Source organism: Balaenoptera physalus (genome assembly GCF_965194825.1).
Source record: "Balaenoptera physalus genome assembly, chromosome: 1".
Lineage (NCBI taxonomy): Eukaryota > Metazoa > Chordata > Mammalia > Artiodactyla > Balaenopteridae > Balaenoptera > Balaenoptera physalus.
Window position 1 is genome coordinate 139,033,220 of NC_138882.1, and position 20,238 is coordinate 139,053,457.

Sequence of the window (20,238 nt, forward strand, 5' to 3'; positions counted from 1 at the left end):
CCTAGCCCTGTAGTTATTTCCAGTAACAGCCTACTGGCTAGGCCCAATACGTAACTCAGATTTGGAGTGTTTCCCTTTCCTAAGGCAACTCCCAGTGACCTACTCCACCCCACTGATGGAAACCCTTTGATTCTCATGCCAGTCAGAATGGCATCTGAGCTTGCTCAGTCCTTAAAAATGCCCATTAGAGCCTTCTCCAGGCTCTGTAGACAACTTAATTTTCCCTCATCCCATCCTAAAGACCATGCCTGCCATCTTTTTTGTGAAGGTTCCATCATGTCTTGAGGTCTAATCCACTTTCCATAGTTTAGCCCAAAGACTTCTTTGGCAGAGGCTTTCTGCCCACATCATTATTTTCATTTCTTTCTTCTAGTGCAATGATTGAACTTGCTCAGTAGCAATTGTTTATCCAAGAACTTAGCAAAACGGCTATTGTTGATTGCAGTGCACCTGGAGATACAGCCTTGTCAGATGGTGCATTCTTATTCCAGGTGGATAAACTAATAGGGACAGTTGGCTACCCGAAAGAATTGAAAATCTTCTAAGCTGACATTCTGGGTAAATTAACTTCCTCACTTTCTTTATCTCCATCTTTCTGCCCAATCCACTTGCTTCTCCCAGGCAAATTTACTCAACATTCTTTTTGTGTCATCATCTTAATCCTGCCATGAAGACTTCTTCATCAAACCCTTGGCCCAGAACAATTCAGTTCATCCATTTATTATGTGACCATCTTCTAAATGTATGATTATGCATAAAACTCCATCTGACAAATTGGAAGGGATGTTGCAATTATCTCCCAACTCTACCTTTTTTCTAAACAAGCAACTATTCTTTCTCCTCCTGTCTTTCTATGTTACAAACACATTATCAGTTAACAGCAACTATCAAGATTTCTCTAATGCATTAGTTACGTCTCCAGTTGCAAAATAATACAAAATTAAAACGATAAACTGTATTTTAATAAAATACCACGAGTAGAATTAATTTGATTCATAAACAGTTTTAGATTTCTATAATTAGGGCCTATGGGGACCTTAAGAGTCAGGAGGTTGGTAATAAACATTACGCTGGGCAACCAAGGTACTGGACTGGGTGTCAAGGGGACTGAATTTCAGTTCTATCTCTTCCACTAGTCCTCTGTTATATTGGACAATTCTTTCCATATTTTTGGATTCTCCGAAAATACAAAAACTTGGACTACATGATGTCCTAGGTTCTGGAACATCCCATGATTATAGTATATTACAAACCTGTTTTAATGTTTTATTAAGGAACAGATGTTAACTTATTTAAGATTTTTAAAAATTTCATTGTAATCTACCAGATAATTTATTTCTCCACCATTCAAAATTTCAAAAAAATTTCTTTAAACTAGACCATTGAGGTTCCTGGTACTCTATTTCCCTTTTATTATCCCTAAGTCTATAATAAAATTTCATTTGAGTGTTCTAGTCCTGTGTCATCTGGGATAAGAGATATGAAGAGAGAGGCCCAGTGTCCCTGCTTGGATAAGAGTGTGAAGGGGGTGTGGGTCAGGATGGAGATGTCAGGGACAATCAGTGACTGACCCCAAAGGAAAAGATGAATCTCTGGGACAGACATGGGTTGATTCACCAGCTGCCCATCACCACTGAAAGATTCTTCTTTTGGTTGAAACCTAGAAAACTATGGGTTTAATATTTACGAAGAAATGAAGCTTTTCATTTATGTATTTAACTTTCATTCATTTTAATAGAGTAATTACTACGTGCCAGGCAGCAGGCTAGGAACTGGAGACACAGAGAGAGGAGAGCAAAGGAGCTCAGTGTGTAGAGACAAACATTAGCCCAATAATACAATTACACCATGTGGTAAGTGCTATCATGGCTCTGGTGTAACAGGTTCCCCCTGCCCACACCGTTTACACCCCTGTGATGTTCTTTACTCTACTACATGGTAGCAAGTGAGTGTGTGTGTGTGTGTGTGTGTGTGCATGTGAAGATCTGTGCATGAGAATAAGGTCCCAGTCCTTTATCTTAGCTAACATCTTTGCCTAGATACAAAAGGATTTCCATAGCCCAGGATTTGATATCTCACAAATGGAAAGGGATGCATTTCTCATTCTATGAGTGAGGAAGACTGTGGGTTCTCTGCTTTCAGATTACTCTCTATATCAACAAGATCTGATTACATCACAAATCACCTACAAGCAAGCACTCTTCACCTAAGTAAATATTATTTTCTTCTAAGATAACTTACATCTCTTATGAGTTATGAGGCTAATGCGTTTGTCCTATTAACATAACTTTTGACCCTGCTTCTTACAAAATAATTATCCTGGAAGGATACTGTTAAGAAACATCTGACCTCCTCCTAAATCTACTTATATTATAAAACCCACTATATTAGCTTGGAAAATCTGTGTCCAGACCAGGTGGACCTGACCTAAAATATTCTTTTTGATCATATTATCTCTCCCAAGATAGAAGATTAAAATTGTATATGTGGAAGAGCTCCGTTCACCCAATTCATCCAACTAAATTATGAAGGAAGATAAACTGAAGAATCTGACTTTGTCTAGGGCTTTTGTTATGGGAGTTGCTAATAAGCAATGGCAGCAAAAATCTAAAGACCATCTCATTGAGAGAGGATCTAGAGACCCCACCAGGAAACACACAAACCTCATGATTCAAGCCAATGTCAACCATTTGTAGGTTTGATCCTGTTGGTTCAGTTAGTTATTCATGAAAATGTGTACAGCATTATCTACCATGCATGCAAGATGATCATAAAGACAGAAGTGTTCTGATGTTGTTTACAATCTAGCTGGCTCTTTTATCTATCACAAACATATAAACAGTCCATGTTTATTAGCTGTGATATCCAAAAGATGTATTTTTCTTCTTATAACACATTGCTTCTGCACTAACAATGTAAGAGATCTGTGTTATTCAGTGTTGGCTGAAAATTTCCCAGCTACTCTTGACTATTGAGAAGAACACAGAGAAACATGATTCTCTACATAGTTGCTGACTCTCCCCTGTGTGGGATAGGAGGGTCCAACAGGTGCTCTGGGAACCCATCAAAATAAAAGCACATTTGTGAAAAGTGAAGTCAAAGGAATAAACTAAATTTCTTAGCATATGACCCAGTCTGGAATTTGTGGTTCTATTACTCTCATGGCCTGGTTTCACTAACTGGAGTGTTCATAGAAATGGTATCAGAGGAAGACCTGTGCACATCTCAGCACAGATGCTGGCAAAAGTCCCACCAAATAGAACTCAGCTCTATAACTGATTGAACCAAAGTAACCCAGGGCTGAGAAGCTTGCGATTTCCTGAAAAGTCTTTAATGTTGGGACTTTGAGATCCAATTCAGCTGCATTTCACTGCATGTTAATAGTCTTCTAATGGGATGAATCTTAAATGTTGTTGGCTTAGTTTTTGAGACTTTCTGAGTGCTCTTAAGCCTTGTAGAATGGTGCTCAGAAAAATATCTTTAGTGTGCTGGAATCTTGATGAAAAAGCTAACAGACTTAGACTGCATTCACTGAAATTTAATATGAAGTTGAGAACAGACTACAAATGGAGTGTTGTGTCCTGTTCTGGGTGCTGGACGTCAACAGTGACACTGACAGTTATAAAATGTAAGGTACAAGAAGTGCCACTCAGGAAGGAGCCTAGGAAGAAAGTTTTACAAATAATAGTTGAGATCATACTGGATGTTTTCCCTGAAGATATGAAGACTTGGGGTTGGTGAAGATGGCAGGAGCTTGGGAAAAATCGAGTTACAGAGAATTGGCTTGTTTAGGTTTACTCCAAAAGGATGCATAAAGACTCATGCAAGTTTCTAGTAGACAAATTTAGGGGTATAAAATTAGGGGAAAAATCCCAGATGTATTCAAATATAGAAAGAACTGTCTCTTAAAACAGAATCCACCCCAGGCTGTGATATTCCAGGTGAAGCTGGGGACTCCACTCCCTGTAATCTGTGATTAGAGGAAGTAAATCTGATTTAGGAACAAAAAGTTAAGGTCTTGGATTTGGGCACACCTGAGTGTGTATATCACCTCCATAACTTCTTGGCTATAAATATAAATAAGGAATTTACTTTATCTGAACCTGAGTTCTGTCATTTTAAAAATAGAGGTAGGGCTTCCCTGGTGGCGCAGTGGTTGAGAGTCTGCCTGCCAATGCAGGGGACACGGGTTCGAGCCCTGGTCTGGGAAGATCCCACATGCCGCGGAGCAACTGGGCCCGTGAGCCACAACTACTGAGCCTGCGCGTCTGGAGCCTGTGCTCCCAACAAGAGAGGCCACAATAGTGAGAGGCCTGCGCACCGCGATGAAGAGTGGCCCCCACTTGCCGCAACTAGAGAAAGCCCTCACACAGAAACGAAGGCCCAACACAGCCATAATAAAATAAATTAAAAAAAAAAAAAAAAGAATGAATGAAGAAAAAAAAAAAAAAAAATAGAGGTAACACTTTCCTCCACATGTTTGTTTTGTAATGAATGAATAAGACATTATGTGTCAATGGTCTATTGAAATGCTTAACACATAGAAAGCACCCCTGAGTAACTTGTAGGGTTCCTTCCAGTTTTAAGAATCCCAAATTCTGAGAATGGTGCAGTGAGTATATAATATTTTTTGCTAGGTAACTTTTTCTGTGCTTTTCTATCTTTTCTTGTACATATTATGGTCCTGCCTTAACATGTCACTTATTGACTGGGAGTACCTTACATTCAAATCTGTGACCAGAGGTTCTGAAATCAATGTAAGTTTGCTCAGGAGATGTTTGGTATGTTTAGTATTTCCATTATGGAATCATGAGTGAGCTCAAGTTAAGATGGTCTGTTTGACTTTGCCTTCAGTATTGGGGGGAAAAAAATCCCATGACACTTTACTGCCTCTTGGGATTTCAGGATTTGTGATTTGGATTTTCTATAAAGTAGCTCTATTGGAGAAGTCGTTTCAACTCTGATGACCTCATATTCCTTATCATGGAAACAAGAATGTTGATTAGATAATATTTAAAACCTTCCCATCTATAAAAATAACAGGATTTTACTATATGGCCAACTCTGTCAATATTTTTCTAGAAAGATTAGCACCTTGGAAAATGCAATTTGAATTCCAAAAAAATTTTATGATGGCAGAGAAGTAGGAAGAAAAAGTGGAAAAGTGTTCACTGGAAACTAATAAAGAGAAAAGTAAATTGTACTAATCCAAGGTTAGAAAAATACCAAATTTGGATTACATTAGAGACTTCAAATATACATGAGTCAGGAAATAAATAAAGACTAATGAAAAGAGATGCACAGGATGTCCTGGAAGACCCAAATCATGTACGAGTTGGTCAAGAAAACCTTCAAGGTCCCTTCTTGATAGAGGAGGAAGGGTTTGCCAGATGGACCAAGAGAGAAGACATATGGGGCTCATATCCAAGTGTGTGACAAAGGACATGCTGTATTTCAGGAGTAGCAAGTGGGACCAGTATGCCAAGAGTTCCAGGTGTATATAAAAAAGGTAGCAAAACTTGAAGTGGGAGAAGGAATGGTCAGAACTTGAAAATGAGTGTTTATTATTCTCTTCTCAAAAAACATTTAGGGGTGTGTAGTTATTCAGGGGACTTGATAAGTAATGCACAAAAAGAACTAACCAACTGACTTCTTTCATTCCTACCTGCCTTCCAAAAGCATTGACCATGCCCCTGTAATAGGGAGGGCAGACCTTGCATGAGATACACCAGGTATTCAAATCCTCACTCGAGGCTGCAGGGCATCCTTTGTCTGCACAACTCCATGGTTTGGGAACCTCAGTCTATGTCCAATTTACTCATACCCCCAACCCCCCTAAAATGTGCTCCATCCTGCTTGGGCTACCTGATTCGGCCGGCAGCCCAAGCTAATATCATTCTTGGTGCCGTCCTCAGGAATCTCAGGTAAACTCAGGACATGCTGCTTCACTATGCTCCTTTTTCAGCTCTGCTGTTTTCTAGTTCTCTCTTCCCCTGTTCAGAGTGATAAAGGGTCAGATTAATAAGCCACTAGCCAAGCAAGTTTCTGACTAGGGAATAAATTCAGGTCTCCTCTTGCAGGCACCCCTAATCTGTATGAGCTATTCTCCCAGAGCCCCCTAAGGAGGAAGTGAAGCCACCAGCCACCCCTCCTTCACAGGTGATCGTGAGGAAGGGAACGGCCCCTCTTTGTGAACTCTGCACTTTCTAAAGCGTTCACTACCTTCTCCCTTCCTGGTTCGTCTTATAACAACTAGAGTTTGGTCAGTTTTGGTGCCTCCCACAAAGCCCTTCAGGCAAACTTCTGGAGACCCTTTGTTCTTAAAATGCAACATACTTTGCAGAGTCTTTTGCCCTAAACTTTGGGCCTTCATTGCCCACCTGACGTCTTATACTGTTTTGGAAACTTTGTGGTGCCTATAACTGTATTTTGCCTTTTAGACATGGAAGTTTAGGAAATCAGGACAATTTAGAAGATTACTATCCAATCCCTTAATTGTTCAATGGAAGAGCTGAGGTCCAAAGACATGAAGGGGTCTGTCTAAGATTACATATTTGTTATTGGATACTGGAACCATATCAGTTAGGTTGCTCTTGGTTGTAAGAAACTATAACTCTAAACTGGTTTAAACAGTAACAGAATGCATTGTATCGTGTAACACGAAGTCCAGAGGTGGGACAGTCTACAAGGCACAATCAAGAGCTCTGACTGTATCACTTTGCTCTTTGCTCTGCCCTTCAACCAGGTGTCAGCTTTGGGTCAGGCTCTCATCCCTCATGCTCTCAACATGCCTGCTCACTGTAATTGTAGCAAAAATTATTCCTTGTTCTTATCTAACCAGTGAAAGAGATTCTTTCCTCCAACCATACAATGGAAGTCCTTCTTTGTAATCTGATTGAGCCAAATTGGACATGTGCTCAATCCTGCACCAATACAGCCCCTGGGGGATGCCTGTGCACTGATTAGCTTAAATCTGGGTCCCTGAATAAATCACTAGCTAGGGGATGGGATTACTCTAATTGGCTTAGTTGTTAGGATCCATTTTTTGGAGTGCAGATAACTTCAGCTATTCCTGAGATACATATGACTGTCAAGGAGTGGTGAAGGATGGTTATCTAAACAAAATTAGGAAGGAGGAAATGGATACTGTATAAACAACAAACAGTATCAACTATAGGAACCCAGGAACCCCATATATTCCAGTCCTATGTTGATTGGCTGACAAGAAGGAAGAAAGACGAAGGACTCTGGAGATTGTACTTGAAAGAGTACCACATTCAGAACAGACAGTGTGGGATTCCTTCTTATGAGTAATGATGCTGAGACAGTCCAAACAGAAAATAGCTAACTAAAGAGCAACCATTTTATTCTGCTGCCAAGACAATGCCACCTGCTATGACATCACAGGTAGATACAGCAGCACGTTTTATTTTCTGAAGTTGCCAAGGCAACATAGTCTGACCATGACAGTAGAATAAGGTGGGCAGCATAGAAACTGACTTTCCTTTTTTCAATATATTTTTTTCACTGTGAAAAGCAATTTAGACTAAAACAAAACTTATTGTTGGAGAATATTTTAGATACCCAGAGATAGGTTAGCCAGAGAAAAGATAATTAATTTTTTAATTCAATATTTTTTAGACATTCTTCAGTGGGTTAAAATGATCAATAAATTATTATGGGTCGGAGCCTTCTATGATGGGTCTCAGTTGCTTTGTTTAACTTCTTTGTCTAATTCTTTTTGACTTTTTGAATTTCTTATCAATATGACACAGGTCTGTGCAGATCTGGTTTTTTTTTTTTCCCTTGATTTTTTTTTCTCTATCAACTTCTGCCCAGCTCTCTTGAAGCTAACTGATGAGACTCATTCAATACTTTTTTGTACTTATACTCCACAGTGCCTATGATAGAACTAGACAAATAGAATGTATTTAATTATACTTGTTGGTGAATTGCTCTTTCCTTGTGTTTTCTTATTTTATTTTATATCCCACCACCAATTTTCTAAATTTATTTTTCTTACTTGCTTCTTTGTAGTAGAGATTTGTCCAAAACTAATAATGGTTGAAAATGCAGTTTACAAAACAGCATGAATCTCAGTAAAGAAGCATAACTTACACTATCTGTTTACCAGCCTAAGATGTAATTTGGTATACCTCTTTCATCTTTTCAGTTAGTGACTGAAACTTTCATAACCCTAATAAGCAACAGAAAGCCCAGCATCTCCTTCCTCAGGCTTCAGCACTAATTGTGTAAAAAACATGGGGCTTTCTCATTCATTAATTTATTCATAGAAAAAAATTATTAGGGCATGACCATTATGTGCTAGGCACTGTTCCAGATGCTGGAGATACAACAGTGGAAGAGTTCTGCTCTCAGATACTTTTAGATAGAGAGAAATGGGAAATCTATGTGCTCTAGTACTGATACTTTGATCATTTCTACATGGTTCACTGTTGAACACTCATTCTATACCATTAGGTTAAAACCTGTCCACAATTAGGTGTTACCTTTCCATGTACAGATCCTTAACCAGTGTTTCATTAGCACCTCACCCTGAGGTCCAGAGTTATTTTACCTTTGTTTGCATTCGTAGCCATTTCCTCCAAAGCTTAGAATTGAACCAAGAAAAATAAATCTTGCAGGAGTTGTATTTGTGTGAAATGATTTCCAGGTAACTTAATTTTTTTAAAGTAACTTTCACCATGGCTTAAACTTTTTATAGTGATCATGCATCAAATTTGTAAACAAATAAACAAAAGAACAACCAAAAATAATACATCTGGAGGCTTCTAGTCTCCATCTAGGATATAGAAAGCTGAAAAGAATGTTGCTTTTAACAATAGAAGATTCCAGATAATCCAACAAAATTCTAAGTTTTCTTAGGAAAGCCTGGACAGGGGAGAAACCACTGCTATGAGAAAAGCAAAAAATCCTGCCCAGACACTTCTCCCCTAAGGAACAAATACTTAGGTTGTTAGTGGAAGGGCAGCAAATACTTTTGTCCCCAGAGTACAGGTGAAGACGCATTTCAGCTGAGGGAAGGGGAAAAGAAAAAAACCTCTATGACTAGAGAACGGGCAGGGAACTGGACCTGGCTCAGATAATTTGAGGTCTCCTATTCTGGGGGAAGGGCAAGACCACCAAGTTTAAACTCTGAGACCCTTGGATATAGAGCCTGCCTAAGAATGAGGCAGAAGCAGGGCAACAGAGAATACTTCCCACATCCCACTACCACTACTGTGCTAGCAACCACCAAGTATCAAGTAATAGTAGTCTACTGCTGGGTGAAAGGCAAGAATATAGGAGAGACAACTTCTCTGATATGCAGGTGCACAGGGAAGGTGTAAAGCTAAGAGTAGAGCAGGAACATTGACAAAACCATCTGGCAAACCAGCCCCCACCTTAAGCACAATGTAATACTAGGAGAATGAAACTGGTGAGACACTAAAGCAACAACAAAGTTGAAACCAACTGAATTTCTGATCACGTTGACTCAAACCCCAACAGAAGGCATTATTCCTATTTGCAAGCATAAATAATATTGATATTTATTACACTCTCTACTGTTCTAGGTACTATATCCAGCATGCAATAAAAAGATAAAAATAACCACTGTCAAGAGACAAAACAATCAACAGGATCATACCCAGTGATTACCCAGGTATTGGGACCATCAGCCAGGAATTTAAATCAACAATGATTAATATATTGAATACTCTAGGAGAAAAGATGCACAACGTGCATGAACATATGGGGACTATCAACCCAGAGAACTGACTACTGAAATAGTATTCCAAACAGAAATGCTTGAAATAAAGGATACAGGTAGCAGAGATAAAGAACAACCTAATGGATACATCAGGGCAATCAATACGGCTGAGGAAAGAATCAATAAACTGAAGAAATTACCCAAACTAAATCACAAAGTAAAAACAGAAAACAGAACAGAGAATTCAGAAACTATGGAATAAGATCAATCATCTCATATACGTATAATTGGAACTCCAGAAGGAGAAGAGAGAATGACACGGAAAAAAATATTTGAAGAGATGACATCCAATAATTTTCCCAAATAATGAAATATATCAAACCACAAATCCAAGAATCTCAGAAAACCCTAAGTACAAAAATACCAAACACATGCACACCTTCCCCCCACCAAGAGACATTATATTCAGACTACTGGCAATGAAAGTTTAAGAGTAAATTGTAAAGGTATTCAGGGAAAATAAGACATATATAGAGAAACCAACCAACCAACCAAATTACAGCAGACTCCTCATCAAAAACTATGCAAGCTGGGAACCACAGAGTGGTATTATCAGAGTGCTAAAACAAAATCTGTAAACCTATAATCCTATACGCAGTGAAAAGACATTTAGAAACTGAGGGAGAAATAAAGACTTTTTCAGAAAAATAAAAGCCAAGAAAATTCTTCTTAGCAGAACTGCACTGCAAGAAATGTTAAAGACAGCTCTTCAAGCAAAGGAATGTGCTACCAGAGAGAAAAGTTGATGTACGCAAAGAATGAAGATCTCTGGGAATGGTGAAAATAAATGTAGATATTTTCTTTTTAATCACTCTAAAAGATAATTGACTATCTAAAGTAAAATTAATAATGATGTATTATGGCACATGTAAAAGTAAAATGTATGACAGTGACAGAACCAAGTATAAGTGGGAGGACTAGGGAGCATGTACTATGAGGTTATTACATAACACTTGAAGTAGTGTAATACTAGTTTAGGAAAACCATGCTTCATTAATGGTGAACATTGTGAACCTTGGAACAACCACTTAAAGTAAAATGTTTTTAAAAGATGTGTGAATAATAGACCAAAAGTGAAAATAAGATTGAAAGTAAATATACTCAATCCATAGCGAGTGGGGAAAAAAAGAGCTAGATATAGATGGAACAAGTAGAAAACAACTATTAAAATGGTAGGTTTTAACTAAAAAAATATATTAATTGTTACATCAAACATAAATTGTTTAAACAACAACTAAAAGAAATTATCAGACTGGATAAACAAGCAACTCAACTATATGCTCTCTATAAGAAACCCATTTTAAATACGGGTTAAAAGTAAAAGAATGGAAAAAAGACTTGCCATAAAAACACTGATCAAAAGAAAGCTAAAAAGGGTAAATATCAGACCAAGTAGACTTTAGAACAAGAAATATTACCAGGAAAAATGAGGGACATTGCATAATGCTAAAGGGGTCAATTTATCAGGAAGATGTAACGATCCTAAATGTGTATGAACTTAACAATGGGGCTTCAAATTATCTGAAGCAAAAACTAGTAGAATGAAGAAAAAATTGACAAATCTACATTATAGGTGGAAACTTCAATCCTTCTCTCTCAGTAACTGATAAACAAATGGATTTTTAATATCAGTAAGTATAGAGAAGATATGAACAACACTATCAATAAACCTGATCTAATTAACATTAGCAGAATACTCCTTCCAACAACAGCAGAGTACACATTATTTTCAAGTGCAGGTAGAAGTACACAATAGACTAATTTTCTGCAAAATGTTTCCATAAAAAAACTTCAATGAATTTAATGAATTGAAATTGTACAAAACATGTTATCTTATAGAAATAGGACTGATTGTCAACAGAAAAATACCTAGAAGACCCTGAAAAACTTGGAAATGAAACAACACAGTTCTAAGTATCCCATGGTTCAAAGAGCAAAACACGATGGAAATCAGAAAATATTTTTAAATGAATGAAAATTAAAACACAATATATTAAAATTTGTGTAATATAGCTAAAGCAGTATTTGAAAGGAAATTGCTACTATAAGATGTTTATATTAGACAAGAAGAAAGGTCTCTAATCAATAAGATAAGCTTCCACTTTAAGAAAATGGAAGAATATTTTAAATCCAAAACAAACAAAAGAAGGAAATACTAAAGATCCCTACAAAAACCAACAAAATATAAAGCAAAATAATGAGAGAAATCAAAGCTGGTTCTTTGAAATCAGTAAAAATCAATTAATCTCTAGCCAGTCTGATCAGAAAGGGGAAAGTCACAAATGAGAATAGTGACACCTTTACATATTCTACAGATATTAAAAGATACTAAGGGAATATATGAGCAACTTTATGCAATAAAGTGGCCATGGGCTGAGTGTTTTCAGGAAGAGTTTGGCTGGCTGTTTTAAGGGACTGAGTGACTACAAAGTAGAGAATAAAGAAATTTTTGTGGATGATGAAACTGTTCTATATTGTGATTGTGGTGGTTGCACGACTATATGTGTTTGTTAAAATTCACAGGACTGTGCATTATAAACAAACTATTTAATGTAAATTCATTAGTTTCTTTAGATTAAGGATCTCAATCGCCATTGTTTCTCAATCATCCTTGACATATGTAATAGCTATCCTTAACTTCTGGGCTTCTTTAACCTCTTGTTTTTAATTTATGTAGATTAAAAAGCTTAGATATCAAAAATTTTAGATATTAAAATTTCTTGTCATGAAGATTGGAGGAGATTATACAGGCAGGATAACTACATGCAATGCATGATTGGATCTTGAACTGAATCCTAGAACAGAGAAGGACATTATTAGGAAAACTGGTGAAGACCACAAGATAGAAAAATAGAGTCTGAAACATGATTTTTAATTTAAATATATTGCTTAAACTAATAATGTATGTAATTCAAATGAGAACAAGATTTAAAATTAAAGAAGAAAAAATACACCACGTCTTTGTGCTGGTGCAACTGAAGGAAGTCCCAGCATCACCCACCACTGGCCACCTCCTGAGTTGACTTGTGTACTGAAGCAAAGGACATAAGACAGGAAAGATGTGCTGCTCCTGAATGTCTGTGGCTGCCCCAGTCTCTCTTGATTCTCCATTCTGGGATATGTGATATTACTATTTAACAAGAAGGAAAGCTTAGAACTAGTCCAGGCAAAGATAGAAGGTGAGACATCTAAGCATCATCTCACCCTTGTCACAGACCTCTTAATGAAGCTTTGTGTGCGCCAATGGCAAAGAATCTGAAATCAAGAAATCCGTAACTTATTGCACATTTACGTTTTGCATATGACAACTCTTTATTGTAGAATGAAACATTTTCTTGTTGACATAGCCATCCATCACTTCCTGGGCAGGTCTAGAGTTGCTCATGAATTTCAAGGATCAACTTCCACACTTCTTTTGCAGCCCTCATGTGTTCACCACACAATCTGGCATTTACCTCTTCCTTCACATACAGCATTTGAGCCATTTCTTTTTAGAGATTATCCCATAAAACTTTCTCAGATCTATTTATCTGCGTGTCCTTGGTGCCCCTCAGTCTTCTGCCAGAATTTCTATATAATTGGAAGGAGTTCAGACTTTTTCTTTTTTTAAGGGAAACAAGCTTCCCTGAGTATTTCCTCAGTATGTTAATGCATCCATGGCAGATAGAACTGGCTGGTGTCCCCCATCCCCCAAAGAACACAATAAAAATGGATGCACCACCGAATTAAAATAATTTAAACTTGAATCTCTTTGGAAGCAAACATCCAAAAGGGAGCTAATGTTATTCTTTTATGATAAAACTTCTGTCTAGATTCCGCTAAGAAAATGACTGCAAGATCAGGGAAACTTCTCGATAGTTGAAGAAAATTTCCTTTACATTATAGTCTTAGATAACACTGCTCCCCAGCCACCATTCCTCCAAATTAATGACTTTTCTAAGGATATATGCATATAACAGGTAAGAATTTTCAAGCCATATGCTTAGATATGTATAGGAAATAAAATTTGTTTCCCTTAGAACTAAACCTAGTTTCTTCCTTAAGCCCTTGCTCCATCAGTAATGGGACACATGTTGCCAATTCAGAGTAAACTTTGACATCTTAGGCTTTTTTAGATGACTTAAGGAAAGTATTGTCCCTGCACACTTTTTCCTCAATCGTTTTTCCTCTGACAGGGCACCTAGGTTTCTGGCGGCCCTCAGAGCCTCCTGACAATGACATGATGGAGGAATTGTCCTAGCTCCCGGGTACCCCCAGCTCCTCCATCTTTCAGTGTCACATCCACATCCTCTTGGCTACACCAGAACTATTTTGCTGCTCTCACTGAGTGAAGGAGCTCAAGAGTCCACCTCTGGCCCATTGGCCTGGGATCTTCACACTGCATCTCCACTCTACTCCCATAATCATGATGATGTGGAAAACTCCCCAGCTGCTCCCCCCTCCTAGTACAGGTGGGAAGCCGAGCATAGGGCTTCACTAGTCTAACACCCTCACATTTCTCTGAGTGCATTACCATCCCTTACATCCACCACTTTGACATTGAAGGAGGGACAGGGATCAGTGCCACTTTTCAAAGCCCCTCACCAGGTTCTCTTCTGAATTTCTTAGAACTCTCTCTTCTCAACTCGGAGGTATTTTAACATCTCCTCAGTGTTTGTGCTTACTTATTTTTTTGCGTGTGTGATGGGGGATGAATGAGACAATGGAGTGGAAAAAAATAACTAGAAAAATGTTCTTAGAAATCTACAGTGTATTCCAAGACCTCAGCTTTTTTTTTTTTCTTTAATAGATTTTATTTTTTAGAACAGTTTTAGGTTCACAGCAAAATCAAGCAAAAGGTACAGAGACTACCCCTTACAACATGGGTATGCCTTCCCTATTATCAACATACCCCACCAGAGGGTCCATTTATTATAACTGATGAAGCTACATTGTCTGTAAATGTTCAACTAAATTGAACCAAAGTTCATACTTCACATTAGAGTTCACTCTTAGTGTTGCACTTCCTATGGTTTGGGTCAAATGTATAATGGATTATGGTACCATACAGAGTAGTTTCACTGCTCTAAAAGTCTTCTGTGCTTCACCTATTTATCCCTCCCTCTGCCTAAACCCTGGCAGCCACTGATGTTTTTACTGTCTCCAGAGTTTTGCCTCTTTCAGAATGTCATAAAGTTGGAATCATACAGCATATAGCTTTACAGACTGACTTCTTTTACTTAGAAATAGGCACTCTTCTAAAAGATTCCCCTACACTTCATTGATACTAGGATGCATCATTTGTAAGATAGATTACTATTTTATGCACCACTAGGGGAAAATATGCTGCTAATTGAATATGAACAATGCTTTCTTGCATTCTGAATTTTATTTTATACTAATCAAAGATGGCACTTAATGGATTTTTTAAATCAGAGATCACAATTGTTCACACATTAAACAGGAAAATCCAAGTGAAATAAATTATTTAATGTCTTTCTAAAACTCATTTATCTTTGGAGACTGTCTCTTCTTAGTAACTTTTGAGGGTCCCCACTTCAGAATTCCTGTTCCAGGATTTTCTTCCCAGCCCCTGACACCCATTTTCCAGTTTTGACACTGGAGCTTCCGGGATCTTACTAGAGGAGCATTTTCCAGCAGTCAGGAGGCACGTTGCTCCTAAAATCGTCCTGAGATGGCTTGTGACCTGACACCTGGAGTGACTGCAATGGTCCTGTCTCCCCACCTCAACAGCGGTCTTAGCCCAGGAGCAGCTGATAACAATTTCATCAGGACCACAGCGTGGACATGAGCGAGTGCAAGCCCCACGCATTGTCAGCACATCTTGATTTTAAGATGTTAAAACATGAAAAAAAAGTGCTCTTAGAATTGATGCTATACAGGTAAGCCATCTAATCCTCACAACCCTCTGAGGCAACTACGATTATATCTCCATTCTACAGATAAGGAACCTGTCTTCGTCTGTTCGAGAGGTTATAACAAATTACCATAGGCTGGGTGGCTCATAAACAACAAAAATTTATTTCTCACAGTTCCGGAGGCTGGAAGTCCAAGATCAGGGGACCAGTATGCTCAGGTTCTGGTGAGGGCCCTCTTCCAAGTTGGTTAAGAGGTTTTATCGAGTTTTAACCTCCTTCCCCCTTTACCAGTGGGCAGTGGGTGAGGCTGAAAGTTCCAAACCTCTAATCACTTTTTCTTTTTGGTGACCAGCCCCATCCAGAGGCTATCTAGGGGCCCCACCCTAAGTCATTTCATTAGCATAAATTTAAGTGTGCTCAAAAGTGAATGACATAAAACACTCCTGTCTCTCAGGAAATTCCAAGAGCTTTAGGAGCTCTGTGCCAGGAACCAGGGACAAAGACTAAATATATTTCTTACTAGGCCGCAAGCCCAAATGTCCACTGATGGATGAATGGATAAGTAAAATGTGGTATACACATACCATAGAATATTATTCAGCCTTGCAAAGCAATGAAATTCTAATATATGCTACAACATTCATGAACCTTAAAAACTTTAAGTTAAATAAGCACAAAAGAGCAAATGTGATGTAATTCCACTTGTAAGAGGTACCCAGAATCTGACTAAATTTACAGAGACAGAAAGTAGAATAGTGGTTATCAGGGGCTGGGAGCAGGGAGGGAAGAATGGAGAACTATTGTTTAATGAGAATCAAGTTTCATTTTGGGATGATGATGTCAACTAAAAATTGGCACTTGCCATCTGCCTCTACAAGGATTAAGTCACTAGCTACTGTAGTCGTTGACCTTCAACTCACCCCGAAGTGAGTTCGGGGTGGAGATCAGGAATGAGGCACTCTGTGCTCTGGCAGGACAGGCCTTCAGATAGTTAGATATTTTCCAGAGAAGATTTTATGAGTCCAAATTCTTGCATCTTCTCACATCTAGAAAAGCACTGAAATCATTAACAGAGACATCTGCTCCTCTTGACGAGCAGTATAACCTTCTGCAAGAAATGTGTGCTTGATTGCATGTATCCCCTTTCACCAAAATCACATATATACTGACTGCACCCACACCTTCAGAGAAGTTCCTCAAAGCTATCTGAGAGGGTATTTCCCAGGCTATAGTCCTCATTTTGCCCCAAGTAAAACTTAACTCACAAATTTCTAGAGATGGTTGGTGGTAATGGTGCACAAAAGTGTTAATATACTTAATACCTCTCAATTGTATGTACACTTAAAATGGTCAAAATGGTAAATTTTATGTTATGTATATTTTGTACCAATAAGAAAAAGGAAGAACACACACATACACACACACACATACAAATGCAATGTATGAGGCTTTGTTAAAGAATTGGATGTTAAGATATCAAGCGAAGCACCTCTATCTGTTGACTCTCTAGCCACCCTCCCTTGATAAGAAACTGTAGGGAAGCATTATTTCATGGTGCTTCCAGGGTCCTCCAGGAACTGTATCCATTGAAAACATAAGACCTGGCTTTGAAGCAAGGAATCCAGGAGATTCCAAGAGTCAGGGTAGAGAATTTGTGAGCAAATTCTTCCTCGTGGCTGATCATCTCCTAAATCTAAGGACTGGTTGTTCTTTTTTGAGTAGTCCATTGTGTTCAGTTTCCTGATGAGAACAAGGTGGGTGTTCAAATAAGCTTCATCTTTTAGTCAGATGTAACGAGTTTTGCCCAGTCAAGTTATTTATTTAGATGTATGGCACCAACTGGTATGGGCAATTGTGTCCAACCAAAATTCATGTGTTGAATTTCTAACTTCCAGTATTTCCATGTGACTGCATTTGGAGATAGAGTCTTTGAAGAGCTAATTAAGTTAAAATGAGCTCATTAGGGTAGGTCCTAATCCAATATGACTGGTGTCCTTCTAAGAGGAGATTTAGACACATACTACACAGAAGGACGACCTTGTAAAGACATGGAGAAGACAGCCATCTGTAGGCCATCTGAGGCCATGGAGGGAGGTCTTGAAGAAACCAAACCTGCTGACAACTTGTTCTATAACTCTAGCTTCCAGGATGGTGAGAAAATAAATTTCTCTTGCTTAAGCCACTCAACATGTGGTATTTGTTACAACAGCCCTAGAAACAATACACAATCTTTGAGGGAAACCTCTATTTGCTACAGATTGAAGCAAAAGAGTTTCTTGGATAAAAACTGTGGTATTTGACTAAACTTTTCTCCCCAAAGGGTAAGCTTGTTCCTACCTATATAATTTTCCTTCCAGATAAAAACACAGGACATTGTACACCTTAATTTTTTTTCTTTTTCTTTTGATACTAGTAAAAGACTGTGAGCTCCTACTTGTAGGGACATACTTCATTTCTTAAGTTGTTCTGTCGGTCTTTATAACAGACATTACCACTTTTCTAATGCACTGCTAAAGTGCTATAGCTTCCATTACTAAACACCTGTTTGCTCTGTTTAAAATGTTTTAATTTTCTTTTATTTGTTATAGATTCAGCTAGAAATGAATTAGCTTGATCTTGGTCATCAATTCAAAAGGGAGCCCTCAGGTGGTTATAACCAAGTGTTATAAAGCAAAACTTATAATGAGAATCAGAGGAACAAATAGAGATACAACATCTTCATGTCTTTGGCTGGAAAAAAAATACTGAATTCCTGGGCAAGATTTTTTAAAACATTTTTGTGTAAAGCAATATTCTATGTGTTTTACATGTAATAACTAATTTAATGCTTAGAACACCTTAGAGACTCTTATTATCCCTATTTAATAGTCACAATGAGCTTATGTTACTTGCCTCTAATCACAAAGCTGAGAAATGGGGGCGCCAGCTTGTGAATTCTGGCCTTGTGGCTCCAGGGCCCACCCTCTCAATGGCTATTCTTCAAGGCCCCCTCCCACTTGCACACCAATTTTTACTTCTGAGACTCTGGTTAGTTATGTTAGAATTTGCTTTTCATGATCTGTGTCTCTTGGTCTTTTATTCATATATACCACCTCTTTATCTCTGTGGGCTGCATTATAGGTAATTCCTTCAAATTATATTTTCCAGCTCATTGTCTCTTCAAGTCTGTTTAACTTTCTGTTTCACTCAACCGCTGAGATCTGTGTGTGTATTTGAAATCTACAAATCTTATTTAGTTCTAAAACCTGCCTTATCTTTTTTAATATTCTGGTTTTTGTTCCTTATTTTTTATTTTCTCTCTGATTTCTTTGAACCTTTTGCACATGGTTATTTCACATTTTCATCATATCATTACAATATCTGCAGTCTTTGGAAGGTCTAAGTCTTTATTGTTTCTGCTGCCTCTCAATTATTCCCTGTATGTTTTGTAGGTTTTTAAAGAAATTGTGGATTATATTTTATTGAATGAAATCTATGAGACTACCAAGAGCCTATGTTGGGCATGTTGATTGCAAGGATGTGAACATTTTCTTCCAGGCCATCTCATCTTACAGCTCCCTCCTCTGCTCTCTCTCTTCTTGCTTACTGTTACTATTACTGTTTATTTAATTCTTAGACCCTCATAAATTTCCCTTCACTCTAATAAGTGCTACAATGCTTTAACATTAGTTTACTGTGTTTGTGTAATTCATCATCTAATTATATTTTATCTGGAAGGCCCTTTAAAGTAACTAGTTGACCATATTGCCAGAAATTGAAAACCACATCTTTCTTTCATAAGGTAAAATTTTCTAGGCAGGATGAGTGTGGGTTGTCTGAAACTCTAAAAGATTTTTGCATACATTCTCCAGGAATATAACACACCTTCTGGTCATCTACGTGCAATCGTTCCAGACTCTTTGATTTTCTAATGAAAGAAATGAAGGTTAGAGGGGCGAAATGACTTGTCCAAGTTATTTCTGCAATTGAAAAACAAATTTAATAAAAGAATTAGAACTGATCACTAGGAACAAAGAAACTTTTCAGGTTTACCCAATGGTCTGTGAATTAGACTCAGAAAAAAATTGAGAGAAAATGGCAAAATTAGAGCTCTCCTAGCAGCAGACTGCTTGGCCTGTCTAAGCAATCCAGGATATTCAGCAAAGACACCGTCTCCACCCGTTTGGGGTTCAAACCACAGTTCTTTCCAACTTGAATCTGATCAGCCCTCACAAGACGGGGTGATAAATTGGAAGGAAAGAAAATTTAACAATTGATCAGATTACTTTTTGTGTCCTGGACACATAATAAGTTACCTCATTCCAGGATTCCATGGGAATGACCCAAATCTAGACGCTTTACTCTCCAAGACTCAAGAAAGCATATACATTTGCATTCTTAGATTGATAATAACAACTGGCTGGTATTATTCCAAGGGAAATTTTGCAAAAGTCTTGCTTGCCCAGAAACGTCCACATCAGGGGCTTGGGGTTTAAAACGTCTCAATTTTGTGGGCTCTGAGAAGGCCTGAGGTCACTTTGGATCACAGATTAAGGAGTGAGGAGGGAGATCTGTCTTAGCAACTTGTCAGAAGCCTGGCTCACCTTTTTGTAGTGAAGACAGCAGATT

The 20,238-nt window shown here is 38.0% G+C and overlaps 1 long non-coding RNA gene across 1 annotated transcript; it reads left to right on the forward strand.

The window, feature by feature from the left end:
* Positions 1-249: 249 nt before the first annotated feature.
* Positions 250-18,704, forward strand: LOC309641537. Its single transcript, XR_014252676.1, has 2 exons — positions 250-4,130; positions 4,460-18,704. It is a non-coding gene; the product is annotated as an uncharacterized lncRNA (long non-coding RNA).
* The last annotated feature ends 1,534 nt before the right edge of the window (positions 18,705-20,238 follow it).